We start from the raw sequence: 17,342 nt of genomic DNA on the forward strand, positions 1-17,342 counted from the left end.
CCTGTGGAGACAAAACCCAGATTACTAAATAAAATAGGATCAGAATTAAATTATAAGATATGAAATACCATGATTACTTCATTTTAACGGGACATTTCTTTTTATTCAAGTTTGTCATTAGCAGTCATTTGCTTTCTTCCATAATAAAAAAATTATATTATGAGCCATAAATCATCCATATATTTTGCAGGAACAGACATTGCGCCGCTGAAGTTCAGCACTTTCCCGTTTGAGATGAACGTGATGATGCCGTTTCCTGCCGGCGACCTTTAAAAATCCACGACAGCAGCGGTTAGATGCAGCGTGTGCAGCGACCATATTTACGGACAAAATCAAGCTGCTGACTAAGACTTAGTTTGTGGTTAAGTAACAGCATAATACTACATTATTTGTGCTTCCTCGGGTAAAGTGTTACCGATGAGAGAGCACTTTGAAAATCAGTAAATAACATTTTCTCTTTAAATCAGACCTAGACGTGTTTGAGTAGATTACCAGGTTTCCTCTGGTTATTGCACTTACTGCACACAATATGAAGAGAATGTAAGTGAACCGAAATCTCCATGCAATGAATTAGCATCCTGTGAGTATCAAGTGCTGCAGGCCATACATTAGCAATGGGCATCAGATCACTGTATTCAACAGGGTGAGGGGTTATTCAGGAAGGATGAGTGTATTATTATAAAACAGATTGATAAATCAGCTGTTCAGTGGGGCCCAGGGGAACTGCAAAGGCTTAGTGAGACTAGATGGGCCTGCTGCCGTGCTGCGTGTAGTAACCTTACGGAGAGGCTGAGTGCTGTACTAAGGCTGCCGGGAGAGATTTTAGATGATGCCGATTCCCAGAGAGCTGCAGAAGCCAGAGGACTGCAGTCTCAGATTGACTTGAGTTTTGTAGGGCTCCTTGTAGTGTTCAGAAAGGTGCTCGGTCAAGCAAAGTTTCTGCCAGACGTGCTTCAGTCACCTAAGGCTGATCTTAGCAAAGTAACCGACCTAACTGACACCCTCAGAAAGACCTTTGGAGAACATCGCAAAGAGGACAGCTTTACTGAGCTGTGGGGTACAGTGACTGAAACATGCAGTGATCGCCACATTCCTGCCACTGTCAAACCAAAAGGAACCAGTCACATCTACACCTGGACAGCAAAGACATGTTAACAGCAAAGACGCCTTCAGAAAAGCATTTATTCCCACCATGGAGTCCATGATCAGGGTTTATAAGCTGAGGGAAAGGGTAAATTGCCTGAATTTTTTTGCTCTCCTGCTCTGCCTCTTTCTCCATAAGCTTTCTTTGATTCATTTTATCTTCATGTCCTTCATTCTAATGACCTAGAGGTCTGGTCACTCCGCTCTGAATGTTTGAGGAGGGACTGGAACTGTAGACCTTAACTTTCTCCCCATCACAGTTCTGCTGGTGAGACTCCATGTCCTAATGGAGCTGTTCTGTAAGCCAAGAGGGCTTTCTGGTCCTAATCTTTATTCAGTATCTGTTTGGCTGCTCTAACAGCTCTCTGCCTCTCTGATGCACTGGGAAAACTCAGGGGCTACTAGTGACATGTTCAGGTTGTGAGAGTTGGCAGATTGGCTCCTTCTATGTATCTGGAGAAGTGATCACTGCAGCTAAGTAGTGATCTTTTTCCCACTGGGAAATATCTGCAGCCGCTCTCTACCATGCTCCTGCAGGCAAAGGTGCTGTGAGGAGAGGTTCTGTTACTTGGCCAGAATGCTGGCAGATTATGTCGCACTGTTCCACCATTTCTCTGATGTCTCTGGTCAGAATAAGGATTTGTTCTCCCTTTAGCAGGACATCCTCTGCTACATGTGTGTCCAATCTGAACGACCAGTAAGGTAAGAGATTCCCTGGGACGGCTTTCCTGTGAACAGGCTAAACTCTGTCTGCGAACTGTCTTAGTGGCCTGGTGGTTCTGTCTTCATTCAGCACGTCTCTAATCTGACCTAGTTTAGTCTTTGTCACAGGAATGTGCTCCATGACATAATCGATATAGACTCCACACTCCCTTTCCAGTGTGTCACTCTCCCTTTCCAGTGTGTCACTCTCCCTTTCCAGTGTGTCACTCTCCCTTCCCAGTGTGTCACTCTCCCTTCCCAGTGTGTCACACTCCCTTTCCAGTGTGTCACTCTCCCTTCCCAGTGTGTCACTCTCCCTTCCCAGTGTGTCACTCTCCCTTCCCAGTGTGTCACACTCCCTTTCCAGTGTGTCACTCTCCCTTCCCAGTGTGTCACTCTCCCTTCCCAGTGTGTCACTCTCCCTTTCCAGTGTGTCACTCTCCCTTGTGTTTTCGGATCCGAGTGGAGCTTGTGGTCACATACCAGCTGCCACCAGTTGTTATCCTGCAACATGAATGATTCTGTATTTGAATCTCTTCGTCCTCAATCTGAGTCTGAGTTCCTCGAGGAAAGTCATCAAGTGGTCGAGAACCTATGAAGGAGATCAGGAGCTTGTGGTCTGTATGCACCGTGACGTCCAATCCCAAGAGACATATGATCATTCACTTACAGGCCCGTGTCACACCAAGTGTGATCAGTGATCAGTGCGTATTGGGTTACACTGGGAGTCAGACTCCTACACAGACATGTACATCACTGGTCTGTATTCTCCATCTGGCTGCCTCTGCATTAGCCCTCCTCCAAGGCTGTATGACGATGCATCTGCTGACACAGGAGTTTCTCTCTTTTGATCAGTGTGTATCGGGTTTCACAGGGAGTCAGACTCCTACACAGACATGTACATCACTGGGCTGTATTCTCCGTCTGGTTGGGGGCAGGCAAGGAGAAAACCTGCCAATGTAGTTCACCATCCCCACGATGCGTCTCACTCCTTCAGTACTCTGAGGTTTGGGTATGTTGATAATGGCTTTAATGCTGTCGGGGGTCACCTCAGTCCCTTTAGCGCTTATTTTATGTCCCAGGAACTTCACTTCATTCACTCTGAACTCACAGTGTTCATTTAGAGTGAGTTCTGCATTCTTAAACTTCTGGGGAACTTTGCAGAGCCTATCGTCATGCTCCCTCTGGTCTTTGCCAATTACCAAAATGTCATCGGTATAGCACATTGTTCTAGGTGCGCCTGAAACAATCTGAGAGATTCTCAGCTGGAAGTGCTCGAGTGCTGAGGAGATCCCAAAAGGCAGTCTGTTTAAACAGTACCTGCTGAAGGAGAGTAATGAAGGTCATCAAGGGCTCGGAGTCTTTATATGAGGGTATCTGCCAGAATCCCGATCAGGCATCCGGTTTGGAGATCACTACTGCTCCGTCCAATTTGGCAAGTGTGTCATCCACAGCTTGGAGTATGTGCCTCTTTCAGCAGACGCTTCCATTGAGTCTTGTTAGGTCCACACAGATCCTAATATGCGGCAGAGTGGGCTAAGCCTCGGAAGATCGGAAGGTTGCTCCATCAAGCCTGGCTTTGGCAGAACAGCCACATGTCTCTGGGCCCTTGAGCAGAGCCCTTAACTCCCAGCTCCATAGGTGCCACTGCAGGTGGCTGCCCTTTGCTGCCAAGCTGACTCTCACCTCCATGTGTACAGAGCTCCATGTCCAGGGGCTGACAGTGTATATGGTGTCGCCACCTCAGCTAACTCTGTCTTATAATACAACTTCCTGCTGATTCACCTGCCTGTTGATTTTGGCTGTTAAAATTTGCTCTCTCATATATTATAATGTGTTTAATAATAAAATACTCAGCCAGGGCTTTTGGTTTTGGATACGTCCATTTCTTTCCACTCAGGCTACCCAGATACTCGTGCAGTCCCTCGTCATCTCACGCCTGGACTACTGCAACTCGCTTCTAGCGGGTTTACCACTGCGTGCCATCTGTCCCCTCCAACTGCTTCAGAATGCAGCTGCTCGACTTGTTTTCAACCTTCCAAAGTTCCCACACCATTCCTTTACTGCGCTCCCTCCACTGGCTTCCTGTAGCTGCCCGCATCAAATTCAAAACACTGATGCTCGCATACAAAGCCAAAAATTGTCTGGCACCATCCTACCTAAAAGACCTCATCACACCACATACTGCACCCCCATCTCTCCGATCCTCCAGCACTGCTAGACTGGTCCCACCACCCCTCAAGGCACAAGGACGACACACATCTCGGCTCTTCTCTGTCCTGGCGCCTAGTTGGTGGAATAAACTCCCCCTTGACGTCTGAACAGCGGAAACCTTCAAGCGACAACTCAAAACTTTCCTTTTTCAGAAATACCTGAAGTAGTACTCTGTATTCTTACTCAGCTCTTTTCCGTGTGTGTGTGTGTGTATGTGTACAAAAAAAAATTATAATTGTTGCACTTTCTCAACAGTGTTCAGATAGATGGTATTCATAGCCTGGGTCCTTATTGAGCTAGTATCGGAAAAATTCATCGCAGCGTCTTAAAGCACTTATGTAAGTCGCTCTAGCTAAGGGCGTCTGCCAAATACTGTAAATGTAAATGTAAACGTCTCTGCAAACTATTTCTGTTCGTCAGACAAAACCAGCGTGTCATTGCTTTTCTCCCCAGTCATGTACATCAGCGAGTTGAATGGTCTTCCTCAGTTATTTCAGATATTCCTGAAGCTCCTCAAAATCACTCATCAAGCATCGTAGGCACTAAGTCCAGCTGCTTGGCCTGTCAAAATTGAAGCTTCCTGGAGGTTCTACTGAAAATATCTGCTCCACCTCTCATGTTATTTTCTTTGCTCCCCCTCTTGGAAACGCATCTGTAAGCTGGCCAGCTCCCTCACTTACTGTAGCAGGCCCTAGTATTGCCAGATCCTCTGTATTTCCTCTGACCTTCAAACTAATGTTGGTTTTCTACTCACGGGCTCCTGCTGCCAATCTTCTGACACCATGTATAATATTCTGCTGCGAATCTTAGAATTTCCAACAGACCACGACCACAGATGCATTCAGACTCAGCCTTTTACTTCTGTATCCTCTCCTTTTCCTGTATCTCCCCTTACCCAATGCTTTAGTGCCCCCTAGTGTCCTGACATGGTTCTGTTATAACACTTGGTGGTGGTTATAATCCCCGCCCTGGCCGGCAACAAAATAATTCAGCCCTGTCATTTTTATGTCTTTTGTAAATATAAAACTTACCAAAGAATAGTGTCAGAATGGCAGGATACACCTGTGTGTATTTCCTACTGTCTCATTGAGCTGAAAGAATCACCCACATAATATGAGGACAAAATTTATTGGAAACCAGCTGAAAACTGTCAACACCAACCTCTATGGCAGGTACCTTTACAGAAATGCAACATGAAAAATCCACAAATACCCATATAACATATTGCTGATCCCAAAACTCTCAACCTCCCACAGTCTCTCGACCTCCACAGACTAAAAATGATGTCACATTATTCTACTAATAAGTGCTGGCAAGTTTCAGGACTGGAACCACTGATATTAGACAGACGTACAGGATACTGGCTATCAATCGAATTTTCAGGTGCAGAACTTTGGGGACACAAGCAAAAAGTTACTCATTGATGCCTTTAGTGTAACTTAGGTACAAAAAAAATACATCTGCTCATCTCTTTTCCCGCAAGTTGGCACTGGGGCTTGTGGTGAACCAATTAGCAAAGTTTATCACTATAAGCCCCACCCAGTAGCTCTTGGTTGAGTGAAAAGGAAATCTTCTGGAGTAGGAACTAAAAAAAATTAAGGAAAAACCTCCTAGGACCTACAATCGGGCCAAGTTCCTGGGGTGAAAATATGATAGAAGTTCCAGGTTCTTGAAAAAAGGTTCTGGTTCTTGAAAATGTCTTCTCTGGCACCTTGTATGCACCAAGTTTGCTTCACTTCCTAAGAACAGAAGGCAGTGCAGACAAGTGTCCATGTTTTATACAGTCGATGGGTCAAAGTATATTCACAGACAAAAGAGGCTCAGACTGAAACATAACAGAGCAGAGTTATAACTTTATGTTTAAATTTCTCAAATCAAATGAAATCTTAATTTATCATTAAACTTTGGAAATATACAGTAATATTCTAAATGTCCCAGACTGTTTAATATATCGATCACTTTAAATTTGTATTTCTGATGCACGTCACACCCAGGGTGAACCCCTGCCTTGGGCTGGCTGGGATGGGCCCAGGCTCCCCTGCAACAATGACCCGCATGTGGATGGATGGATACTGTATGTACATTAGTCAGCCACATATGCTGTACGGCTTTGTTTTCCAGACAGTCTGCGCTACTCAGATATGTCATAATCTGATGTGTAAATGCCGACAGTCTTGATGTCATCCTTCTTATCAGGAAAAACTACTTGTGCATATAGATATTTCTCAATTTTTTGTCTCATCTAATATAAAAATTGGGCAATAAAAAGCTTATTTTAGTTTATGGTCCACTGGATAAACACAGACATTACAGATGGTTTTAGAGTTTAATGCTGAATGTTGTTTGCTGTCATTTTTCTGCCTGCATATGCTGTGATTGGTGCAGTGAAATTTGAGAATGTGTTTGTGGTCAGTATCATAGCCTCAGACGACAAACCAGCGCTGTAGCGCGTCACTGTGTTTACATGTGGGAGGGGTTCCAGTTACATAATGGACTCGTTCTAATCCAACTGTTTTGATGGAGCTCAACATACTTATACAACTTTTTTGAATACATAATGCAAAAATATCAAGCAATTATCTTCTTAATAAACAGCATATTGCATTTTTTGAGTGAAATTCCATTCCTTAATTTATAAGCTTATAATAAATACATATACTTTCCCATATAATGCTAGTGAGTGGATCATTGTGGAAGCGAATGTATATGCTTTGTTTTCCATCTAATGTGAATAATCTCAATGGTTTATGGATTGTTAGGGATGCATTTTAGTGGAAAATGTTTAAACTACATGCCTCATTGCGCACAGGATTACTCTAGCACATAACCTTGCAACTTGGACGCCCAGACCGAGTACGGTCTCTCGATTACAGATATGGCAGGACAACCTGACTGCAGGAGGGGTCTGAAAGCGCGTGTCCTCTGTCAGCATCCAGACCGCTCTACCCCAAAACGTCATTCCGTACGGAGTGCCGAAAGGGTCAAAACGTATTGTTTGTTTTTGGTAATAAGCTGAAAATTGACATGCTTACGTGAACATTTTGTTTTGGCATACGGTTCATTACAAAAATGGAAAGCCCCTCACCTTGTTGAGTGTTTTATCAAAGTAACAGAACACCTTAAACCTGTTAATTTAAAGAAAAGAAAACGATAAGTGTGGCTGCATATCTAAGCTTTTCTGTCAGTGTTCATGTAAACAAACTATGTATAGAAATGAGGTTTTCCTTTGGATAAGCAGACAGATGAAATATCTGTGTTCAGTAATAAAACGAGTTGAATAAGTACCTCTAACTGTCAGTCTCTTTCCCATGCGCTCATGCTTTGTGTGGCTCTGCACTGCCATCTGCTGACAGAATAAAGTAGTTGCACCCAAGACATGCTAAAGACCTGCTGGAGAATTTCCACAGTAATATGGCATGTTCATGTTCATTATAACCACATTCACGGTGCCTCCTGCTGACAGGCTTGATTGTAGCACATTGCTATGAGTCTTCAATCAAACTGACACAAATGTATAACATTCATGGTAACTGATATCGTGTTTCTCTCCCAAAGCACCTTCTGAAGTGAGAATTGTGCTTTTCGGAAAAAGAGGATCTGGGAAGAGCAGCACAGGAAATGTTATCCTGGGGGAAGAGAACGAGTCAGTGAAGATGGTACTGAAGTGGTTTGGGGAGGAAGCCCTGAAACACACAGGTGTCCTCTTCACACAGGCTGATGGGCTTAAAGAAAACCAAACCACTGAGGAATATGTGAAGGAGAACAAGGATCTGAAGGAACTTATTGATAAGTGTGGAGGCCGAGTCCATGTCATTCACTCTAAGCACTGGAACAGAAAAGATAAAAATGCTCAGTCTGCAGATCATGGAACAACTACAGCAAGTGATGATAGAGAGGAGAGAAGCTGGGGAATCACAGGCTGTTCAGGCACTGGAGGAAATGAAGAAGTTTAACCGTCATTCTACCCACATATTTTACATACATGGGCTACTGACTGGGGGCATCAAGAATAATTTACTGTAAGAAGCAATGATAATAGAAGATAATAATGACAAAACATTTCTTCCCAAAGTATTATTAGTTATGTAATTAATGTCATCTAAAGATAAATGTCACTAATATTTTTTTACAATTCATTAGCATATTTTGTCAAATGAAAATCTATACTTTTCTTCAACACAACGTGCAGCTTCTATGTGCAACCAGAGAGTTGCAGGTTCGAGCCCTGATTTCTCCTGACCCCATGAAAGTGTCTTTGAGCAAGATACTGAACCCAAAATTGCCCCCGGCGTGCAGCTTGGCGCCTTGCATGGCATGATGTTTAGATTATCCTCGTGTTGGTGTAAAACTATGACATGTTGCCTGTCAAAGTGTGTCAGCTTCGCCATTTCAGATCCTCTGCTAAAATCATCCTAGTATTTGCAGCGACCGTCCAGTGCAGCCATGTATTTTTTGACTTGACCACTAACACACCTCATACAGCTAGTCAATCTCTCACTGACTTTTAAACCAATATATTTAATTATTTAATTGAGCTGTTGGTGAAATTTAACAAAATCGTGGAACGGCTGATGTGCCCCTGAAGACAAGTTTGGGAACTGAAGCGGTGTTCATCTAGCCATCCAACTAGATATCAGTAACTTTTTAGAAAACAGAAGAATTTATTACTAGTTTTTATTGCGTTACTCTTAATTTGCACATGTTCTAATGTTAAATTGTGTTTTTTGTTCTAAGCCAAAGTACACTTGCTACCCAGATAAACATTTCTTTGGACTGCCTAAGACTTTTGCACAGTACTATATATATACACACACGCAGTTATACAGATGTATAGAAAACATGCTTGAGCGATTATAACGACCATTTTGCATGTAATGACTTATACAATGAACTAACACCAGATGTTTTGGGGGGTCAGACTTTTCAACAGAGAACCAGTATAATATGTGACCCGTCACCACGAAATGAGTCTTATTCCCCACCCATAAGAGTCACCCATAAGACTCATTTCATGGTGATGAGTCACATATATTTTGACTAACATGTCATAAACAATTGAAAATGTAGGAATCAGCAGATGATTGTACATAATTATTCGCACTACTGAGCCAAAGCATTTGCAATTTGACCAAAAGAATGAGACTTTGCATGTATGATGTGCAAAAGGGACTCGATGATGTGGAGGTTGTACAAGTAGTTATGAGAATTTCATTTCTGAGCTGGGAAATGTAAGTAAAGAATGAGTGTGGTCTATGTGCGTTTCCCAAAAGCCTTCGTTATTCCAGAATTAACAGACAAACTTTAAGTAGGACTTTGTTGGCTCTTCCCAGCCTCCACGTGAGAAAAGCACAAACTGTCAATAAGAGGAAAATTGATTGTCAATGGCAAAATGAGTCAAATCATTGCTACATGACGCATGTAAACATGAACAATATAACATATAATCCAAATCTAAACGTCTGAAAACGCACAGACGGAATAACAAATTAAATTATCAGTTGCAAATATACCAATAGGCTGAAAACATGATGGGGCTCTTTGTACAAAGAAACCATGGACAGCAGCCAGAGAAAGAGGAAACATCAGCTCTGCAAGGCGGCGATACAACTAATGGAGGAGGTGGGGGAACAATGGGGGGAATCACTGCCGGGATGAAAGGCTACTGTGGCCAGCAGTGATCTGGGATTGAAGTCTGCAGGAAATGGCAAGACTTCTCCAGCCTCACAAAGTGATAACTGGGGATAAATAGGGATTGGGGATCATGCTGACTGGGCAGGGGGTCAGGAGCTGCGTCACACACACAGGACAACACAGAGGGAGCTGCAAGCACTCAGGAAAGAAAAGGATCATTTTTCATAGAGACAATTCCTCACAACGGCTTGTAGGGACTGAGCAGCTTCATATACAGTCGGAGGATGAGGGTCCCGGTCACAGAGATGGCTGGCAGCTCTTAGCCCTTCAGACACGTCGATTAGTACACAGGGCAGTTGTTGTGCCAGGGAATGCAGTTGATTGCAGTTCTTTGATTGCAGACTGCCTTTGCAGTACAAGGCGAATTTGATCATTGAAATCATTCATTGTATTCATACTGCCAACAGGTATGGAATGTACTGTGAGACCTTTTGAGCTGGGTGAATGTTAAGTGGGACAAAGGTAAACTGGGACACTCATATGTCTGATACTCTGTATGGGTCTTATATCAGCAGCATTGTTACATTCCCCGAAAAAGAGCATCAGTGTGTTTTGGCCAAACTCTGTGTCTCTGTGACACGACAGCAGGCAAAAATTCAAAGAAGGATGTAATAAATAAGGAGTGGGGGGGAGCACTGGTTACTCTACCAGCAAGATAACCATCTACTTTTGTTATAAAGGGTTTCGGGAAATGCTTGCTAATTAACGGCCAAACTTAAATGCTAGTTAACAAACTGCTTAGCGTTTGAAAGCTTTCAGGAAAACCAGCCCAGTTTGGTGACACCAGGCAGAATGATGGCTGACGACCGCAGTGGAAGCTGTTTCATTGGTCTGAATATGTTATAGGAGGATTCACATATAATTTTCACTTTCCTGTTTAAATTCATAAATCTGATTTTACTGAAATATCACCTTCTGTTTTTGTAAATGCTGAAATGAAAACAAGCAATGTGAGCTATATTTGTGTGGAAAAGAAGAGGAACTATTTCAAGAAAATTAATTAAATAGCTTTATGTCAGGTCACAGATACAGTAGGAGTTTGTAAGCTTTTGACATCCACTGTAAACATATTCACCTACTGCCAGTGTTTTTTACAGCCAAAACAAGGAGGCAGGAGACACAGGGTTGCAGTGGACACCCCCAAAGGTTTATTTTAGGGGTAAGGGGGGGACATTTAGGAAGGGCAGTCAGAGTGAGGAGGCTGGCTCCTCCCTCACGCACCTGGGCCCGGCTCCATGGTTTCTGGCTGAGCAGGTGGGAGGCCGCAGTCCCTTCTGGGTGGTCATCCTCCAGGCGTCTGTGTTCAGAGACAGAGAGAGAGAGAGGACAAGCAGATTGCTCACCAGTCACCCTCTCCCCCTCCTGCCCACAGTGCAGGCTTTGAGCTATACTGGGGGGGGGGGGGGGGATCCCGCCCCCTCTCTGGGGCTATTATCAGCTGTCGGCCGCCTCCTGTTGGCATTCCTCACTTCCTCACAGGTGGTTCTGTGCTCGACCATGGGCATCTTGCGGTTTCTATGACGTCACACCATTTGATCTTGACGTCAGTCCAGGGTCTCATCCTCTCTGTCCTCAGTGCTCTTCTTCTGGCAGGACTTGGGATGAGAGAGTCCAGTTGTCTGATGCAGTGGGTCGCTCTCACTGGATGGTCTAATTTAGAAGCTGATCATTTATGTCTGTTATTACAGTCAGTGATGCTAAAAGGTGAGCTTCAGTGAACAGTGTGTGGCAGCTGCAGGAACAGAGGCACTCAGGCAAACCCAAGTGCTGAAGGGCTGTTTGCTCTGGTGGGTCCAGGCCAGTCACTGGCAACGTCAGCACTGGTGTTTTGACAGGTCACTGCTGCCTGTATTTTGTCTGAAATTTTGTGGTTTCCTTTCTATAGGCTGTCAGGCTGTAGAGTCACAGAGAGGCTGTTCTTCCCTGACTTCAGCTCTGAAGTCAAACCTCAGAAAGCTGAATCTGAGCTACAATCACCCAGGAGACTCAGGAGTGAAGCTGCTCTCTGCTGTACTGGAGGATCCCAGCTGTAAACTGGAGAAGCTGAAGTGAGTAGAGAATGAATATTTTATGTCGTTTAAGTCAAGTTTATTTATATAGCACATCTTCATACAAGAAGGTCATTCAAAGTGCTTTCCAGAAAAGATAAGAAATAAAATTCTTAATGCACAAAGTAAAGTCGTACGACTAAATATGACAATAAAAAATTAAATTAGAAGAACATGAAACATTTAAGGACAGATATTAAAAGTAGCAAATTACCAGTCCCATCAGACGGCCATCGGCCATCCACCTGCGGCCCAGGGTGCTCCGGTCACAGGGGCACTTATGTTCCACCATGCTGTTCGTTATGGACACACTGTGGGCAGCACAGGGATTCAGATCGTCCAGGCCGTTCCTCCCAATCACACCCTTCCAGGTTTCACTGTCGCTACGCACATCAGCGTTAATGTCTCCCAGCAGGACAATGCAGTCCCCATGGGGGGCACCTCCCAGCCCCCCTCCCAGGTCTCCAAGAAGGCCAGGTACTCTGAGCTGGTGTTCGGTGCATACGCATAAACAGTCAGACCCCGTCCCCCAACTCGAAGGGGAAGGGAGGTAACCCTCTTGCTCACTGGGGTGAACTCCAACGTTCTGGCACTGAACTGGGGGGCTATTAGCTTATTTCGCAGAGGTCACCATTTTGCAAATGAAAATGAGGCTGAGGTTGGATGAATTCCACAAAATTCGTTGATGCTAGTGTGGCATATTGTTGTGAACCAGGATGTACATCTTATCAAAGACGAGAATGTGACCAATGTTTGTCTTTCCCTTGATTTCCTTGTAACCGGGACACTTAGAAGCTCAGTTCAAAGTTAGAAAACACACTTTTGCAGAATCATGGATTTACAGTAGTGAGGATGTTTCATATAACCAAGCTGCCTCCTGCTATAATTCCTCACAGTGGGGCTGAAGATTTTTATTTTCTATGTGAAAACCCAAGATCCATTGGAGGTGAAGTACCTGACTCTGCTTGGACCTAAAATATATTCATACCCCATTGATTAACTCTGTAATGTACCATATATGTTTAGTAATATGTATCCAGCGTTTTCAGCCTCTCTCAGGATAATAGTGCTTGTGCTTGTTGTCTCAGAAAATTGTAAACTCAGAAAATAAATCAAGCTTGTTTATGAGTAACGTTAGTCATTCACGCTACAAACAATATTTTGATGTTTGCTGATTAGCTAGTACATTGACAATTAGCCTACGCCTGTCAAAATCCTTTAATATCAGTAATGTTCCCCTCTATTCAGTCGCTGTATCCTTTTAACAGAACTGCTCTTGATATTCAACATCCCTCCTCAGCCCATTTTTCAGCATCGTTTATGGTAAAATGTGGCACCAGCTCAAAGTTTACGGTCCAAGCCGTTGTTATGTGACTGTACTTACAGGCTCCACTTGGGGTGACTCCCTCCTCTGCCTCGCTTTCCATTCAAAATGGCGGCCGTGTGAAATCAGCACATAAGCAGACCCACACCTGCCCAGCCCCTCTCACCGGGGGCAAGTCAAGAGTGGAATAGAGGGGAGTCCAGCCCCTCTCAAGCCCAACCTGTGCATATATTTAGTCGGTATCTCTCTACCTCCCCAACCAGCTCAGATTCCGTTCCCACCAGAGAGGTTACATTCCATGTTCCTAGAACCAGAACTGGTAGCCGATGATGGGTCCGCATAGGCCCCTGCATACACTGCCACCTGATCCACATTGCACCCAACCCCAACGGCTCGCCCTGCAGATGGTGGATACACAGGAGGGGGGGCCCATGTAAATTAGGCGCTCACCTGCTCCAGGGAAGGGTCCCGGTCTTCCCAATCTGGGCAGGGTCACATGATCCTTAGTGTTAGTGACTCACACTTTGTCTGGCCGCTCACCCAGGAACAATTTGCCTTGGCAGACCCAAAGAGGGGCAGCTCCCCCGACAACATAGCTGCTAACCTCACAGAGGGACACGAACCCTTCCAGCACAATAGTGTCAATACATGGAAGGGCCCAAACGTCACCCCTGATCTACCAACATACTGCACTTATGGGAAGGGTCGCCTCAATAAAAATGATGGTTTTGCCAAGAATTAATTATTTATTTTCAATGATCCCGAGCAAACCACCACCTGACTGGTTTAGATCTCTGGACTCCGCCATCTCTAAATTCCTCTGGAAAGATAAACCCCCATGTATTAGCTTAAAAACACTGCAAAGGACTAAGGACAAAGGAGGACTAGATCGGCCTAACTTTCACCACTATTTCTTAGCCAACAGGCTCCAAAACATCTCAGGATGGTTAAAACATACCCTCTTAGATGAGCCTTGGCTAGACGTAGAACAAGCACCATGCAATAATATAAAGATTTCGGATCTACCATTCATTAGCTCAAACATTAAACGACACGAATGCTTCAAAAGCATCAGTATCAGCTCTTCTCTGACAGCGTAGTGGGAGTTTCTAAAAGCGACTGAGTCTTCATTAATCCCATGCAAGCGTACTCCCATCTGGAACAACCCTGACGTACTACTAAATAATAATATGATAAACTTTCCAGATTGGAGTTGTAAAGGTATTAAATAATTGGAACATATATTTGAAGGAATAGACTTTATTCCCTTTGACATATTAGTGAAACAATATGGGATTAACAAGAATAGATTTTTAAAATATCAACAAGTTAAACCTATAGTAAAAAAGAAATTAGGGTTTAATCAAATCAAATTACAAATACCACCAAGTGTGGCAGAATTCCTTAATCTGAAAACCCCCAAATTACTGTCTAAAATATAGAGGACACTTTCTGAAATGGATGAATCAATATTCCTTCCTATTGTAAAATGGGAGGCAGATCTATCAGTCAGCTGGGACCACAATTTCTGGTCCAAGATATGTTTAAAAACCTTTGAACTGATTAGAAATCCCAGTTTACAGTTAATACAATACAAAATCCTGCATAGAGTGACTATACAGGGCATCGGATGTTCAGGATGAGTTTTACATCTTCTAACATCTGCTCACACTGTCAAGGCGACACACCTGACAGTTACATCCATGCTTTTTGGTTCTGTCCACCTACTCAGATGTTCTGGCTCAGGATCTGTGAAGACTTATCAAAGTGTCTGAGATGTACCATTCCAGCATCCCCTTCAGTCTGCTTGTTGGGCGATCTAGATGGTGTCACTACAGATTTTAACACAACCCACATGGCTTTCACCGCCTTATGCATTGCTAAGAAGACTGTCCTTATGAACTGGAAGAATAAAAATAACCTTAATATCAACCAATATAGAGACAGTTTGTTGAACCATATTAGTCTTGATACAGCTTCTGCCGCCACAGTAGATCAGTCTCTCTGGGCTCCTTTGATCAGCTCCATCACCTAGTGGGGGTGGGGGGGTCACGGTTTTGTCCTGCTTTGGTCATTGTCGTTGGCATGGGGGGGGCATATTGGCTCGGGGCGTCTGGGGGTTCCCTGGGGGTGGGTTGCTGGGGGGGTTCGGCACTGGGACTGCGGTCCTGGCCTGGATGGGGCTTTGGTGGCTCTTGGGTGGGGTCCTTCTGGCGGCTGCAGGCGGCGCTGCTGGGGGAGCCTGTGCCGGCGGACGTAGGTTACCGGCCTGGTGGCCGTGCTGCTCCTGGGTAGATCCGGGCGGGCTTGGGGTTCTGGGGGAGCTCTGCCTCCGGGCCGGGGTTCCGGCTGGGCTGGGGGGGCTTGGGTCCTGGTGGGTATGCCGCCAGGATGTGGGTTGGTGCATGCATGGGGGCTCGGCCCCGGTGCGGGGGCCTTCGGCGCGTCGGTGGAGCTGGGGGCCTCTTCGGCTGGTGGGGAGGTTCTTACTATCTGTCCGCAGGGGGTCCCTGCTTTTGGGGTATCCACTCTGCGGGGGTGGGGGGGGGGAATCCAATAGAGGAGGAGGAGGGACTCAAACTGGATGTCTTTTGTCTTATGCAGTATGGGAGTTGACTGAATGCTGGGGTGGGGGTAGTTTTTCCTCTGGGGTGGGGTCTGGTGGGGTGCCTTGGGCTCTGTGGGGCCCGGTGGTGCCGCTGCCTTGGGCCCCGGTCTGGATGGGCCTGGGCCCCCCGCCCTGGGTGGATTTCGGGGAACGGGGAGTGCCTATGGGGGTCAGCGGGGGAGCTGGCTCCGGGGGGGGAGGTATTTTGCCCCCCCCCATTCCTTTCCTCCCCATCCCTAAATGCTTCCCTCCTCCCTCCTCATCACACCACCACACATGTAGGGCTTTGAGGTGTAGGTGCGTTGCTGGGATGCAGGGTAGGTATTCCTCCTCTGTCCCCTTGCGACCACCTGTACCTCAATCATACATCACAAGGTAGACACTCTCAAACATGTAGTTGTGAATCTGTGTTAAGAGTTTAGAAAAAGTATCTGAAGTATGGGTAAGCGCTTGTTAGCGAATGAAAAAAACTGTAACACATTTCTTGTTGCTATGATACAAAATGCATACAGTTAACACCAATTTAAAATGCTTGAACTTCTTTTACACACAAGCTCAACCAAGACCAAAACAATGTAATTTTACAGTCAAATCTACAAATGCTTTCACACTGTATGTCAGAACAGATAACATCATGTTCTAAACATAACTTATATAGGCTAAAGTCAAAGTGAACAGCTGTTCATATTGTGAATTGAAACACAAATATATTCCCTGTATTTTATTCCATTGCCAATTAGAAACAGCTTATTGCAGTTATGCAAATATATAAATCGCAGCTGATTTCCATCTAGGAACCACACTCAGGTGTTGAAGTTTTTCCAATCACACGATCATATGTTCTATAAGAGGACTCTTTGGGCTGATCTTGTGTGGAAAAGGAACAATACAGAGCAACAGAAAGAAAGAAAGAAAGAAAGAAAGAAAGAAAGAAAAAGAAATAAAGAAAGAAAAAGAAAGAAAGAAAGAAAGAAAGAAAGAAAGCCTGCACGAGGGAGAGGAAGACGAGTAGCAGGACAATTGAGAGGAGTGGGGCAAGGTAGAGGGAGAGGAGTTAGAATGCAAATAAAAGTCTGTACTGCAGCAGTTCTGTGTCTGTATTTTTTTTTACATAAACTACATTTTATAAAGCTACTCTGAGATGGTCATTAATTTTTTTGTATTGAATTTCTGCAGCAAAGGAAACAAAATGCATGCATTTACTAAACCCAACAAAACGAAAATGGAGAAAGGCTTCAAATATAAGGGCAGACCTGACACATAAAATAATGCAGTTTCTGTAATTTCAGCTGATGATAGTGTTTGTTTGTCAGTGTGTAATGATTGACTAAATGTTCCTGTTGGAAGAGAACATGTGTTAGTGTTTTCAATAATTATTTGATTATGAAACATGTTTGCAGTGTTTTGCTAGACATAGTGTACTGTGGTAGTTTATTATTGTATTTTGAAAATTAGTTTTGAGGTTTAGTTTACAATGTGTGATTTTGAGCATGAAGTTAACCGTTTTGTCAATTGTGTGTTTTAGGTGTGTTGGTGCGTTAAGAGTTTAGGAAATTTGTTAAATGTATTGCAAAAACTGTCATAGCGATTGTAAAAAAATGTATTGAGCATG

General features: G+C 44.3%; 1 protein-coding gene and 1 long non-coding RNA gene across 2 annotated transcripts in view; one reads left to right on the top strand and one right to left on the bottom strand.

Annotated features, from left to right (window-relative positions):
• LOC125721932 (NACHT, LRR and PYD domains-containing protein 12-like) overlaps window positions 1-17,342 on the top strand; it is a 431,572-nt gene that overhangs the window by 43,275 nt on the left and 370,955 nt on the right. The window lies entirely within an intron of this gene.
• Window positions 5,363-7,755, bottom strand: LOC125721980 (uncharacterized). Its single transcript, XR_007386033.1, has 3 exons — window positions 7,345-7,755; window positions 7,145-7,184; window positions 5,363-5,798 (listed from the first exon to the last, which is right to left on the bottom strand). It is a non-coding gene; the product is annotated as an uncharacterized LOC125721980 (long non-coding RNA).

Source organism: Brienomyrus brachyistius, unplaced genomic scaffold (assembly GCF_023856365.1).
Source record: "Brienomyrus brachyistius isolate T26 unplaced genomic scaffold, BBRACH_0.4 scaffold36, whole genome shotgun sequence".
Classification (NCBI taxonomy): domain Eukaryota; kingdom Metazoa; phylum Chordata; class Actinopteri; order Osteoglossiformes; family Mormyridae; genus Brienomyrus; species Brienomyrus brachyistius.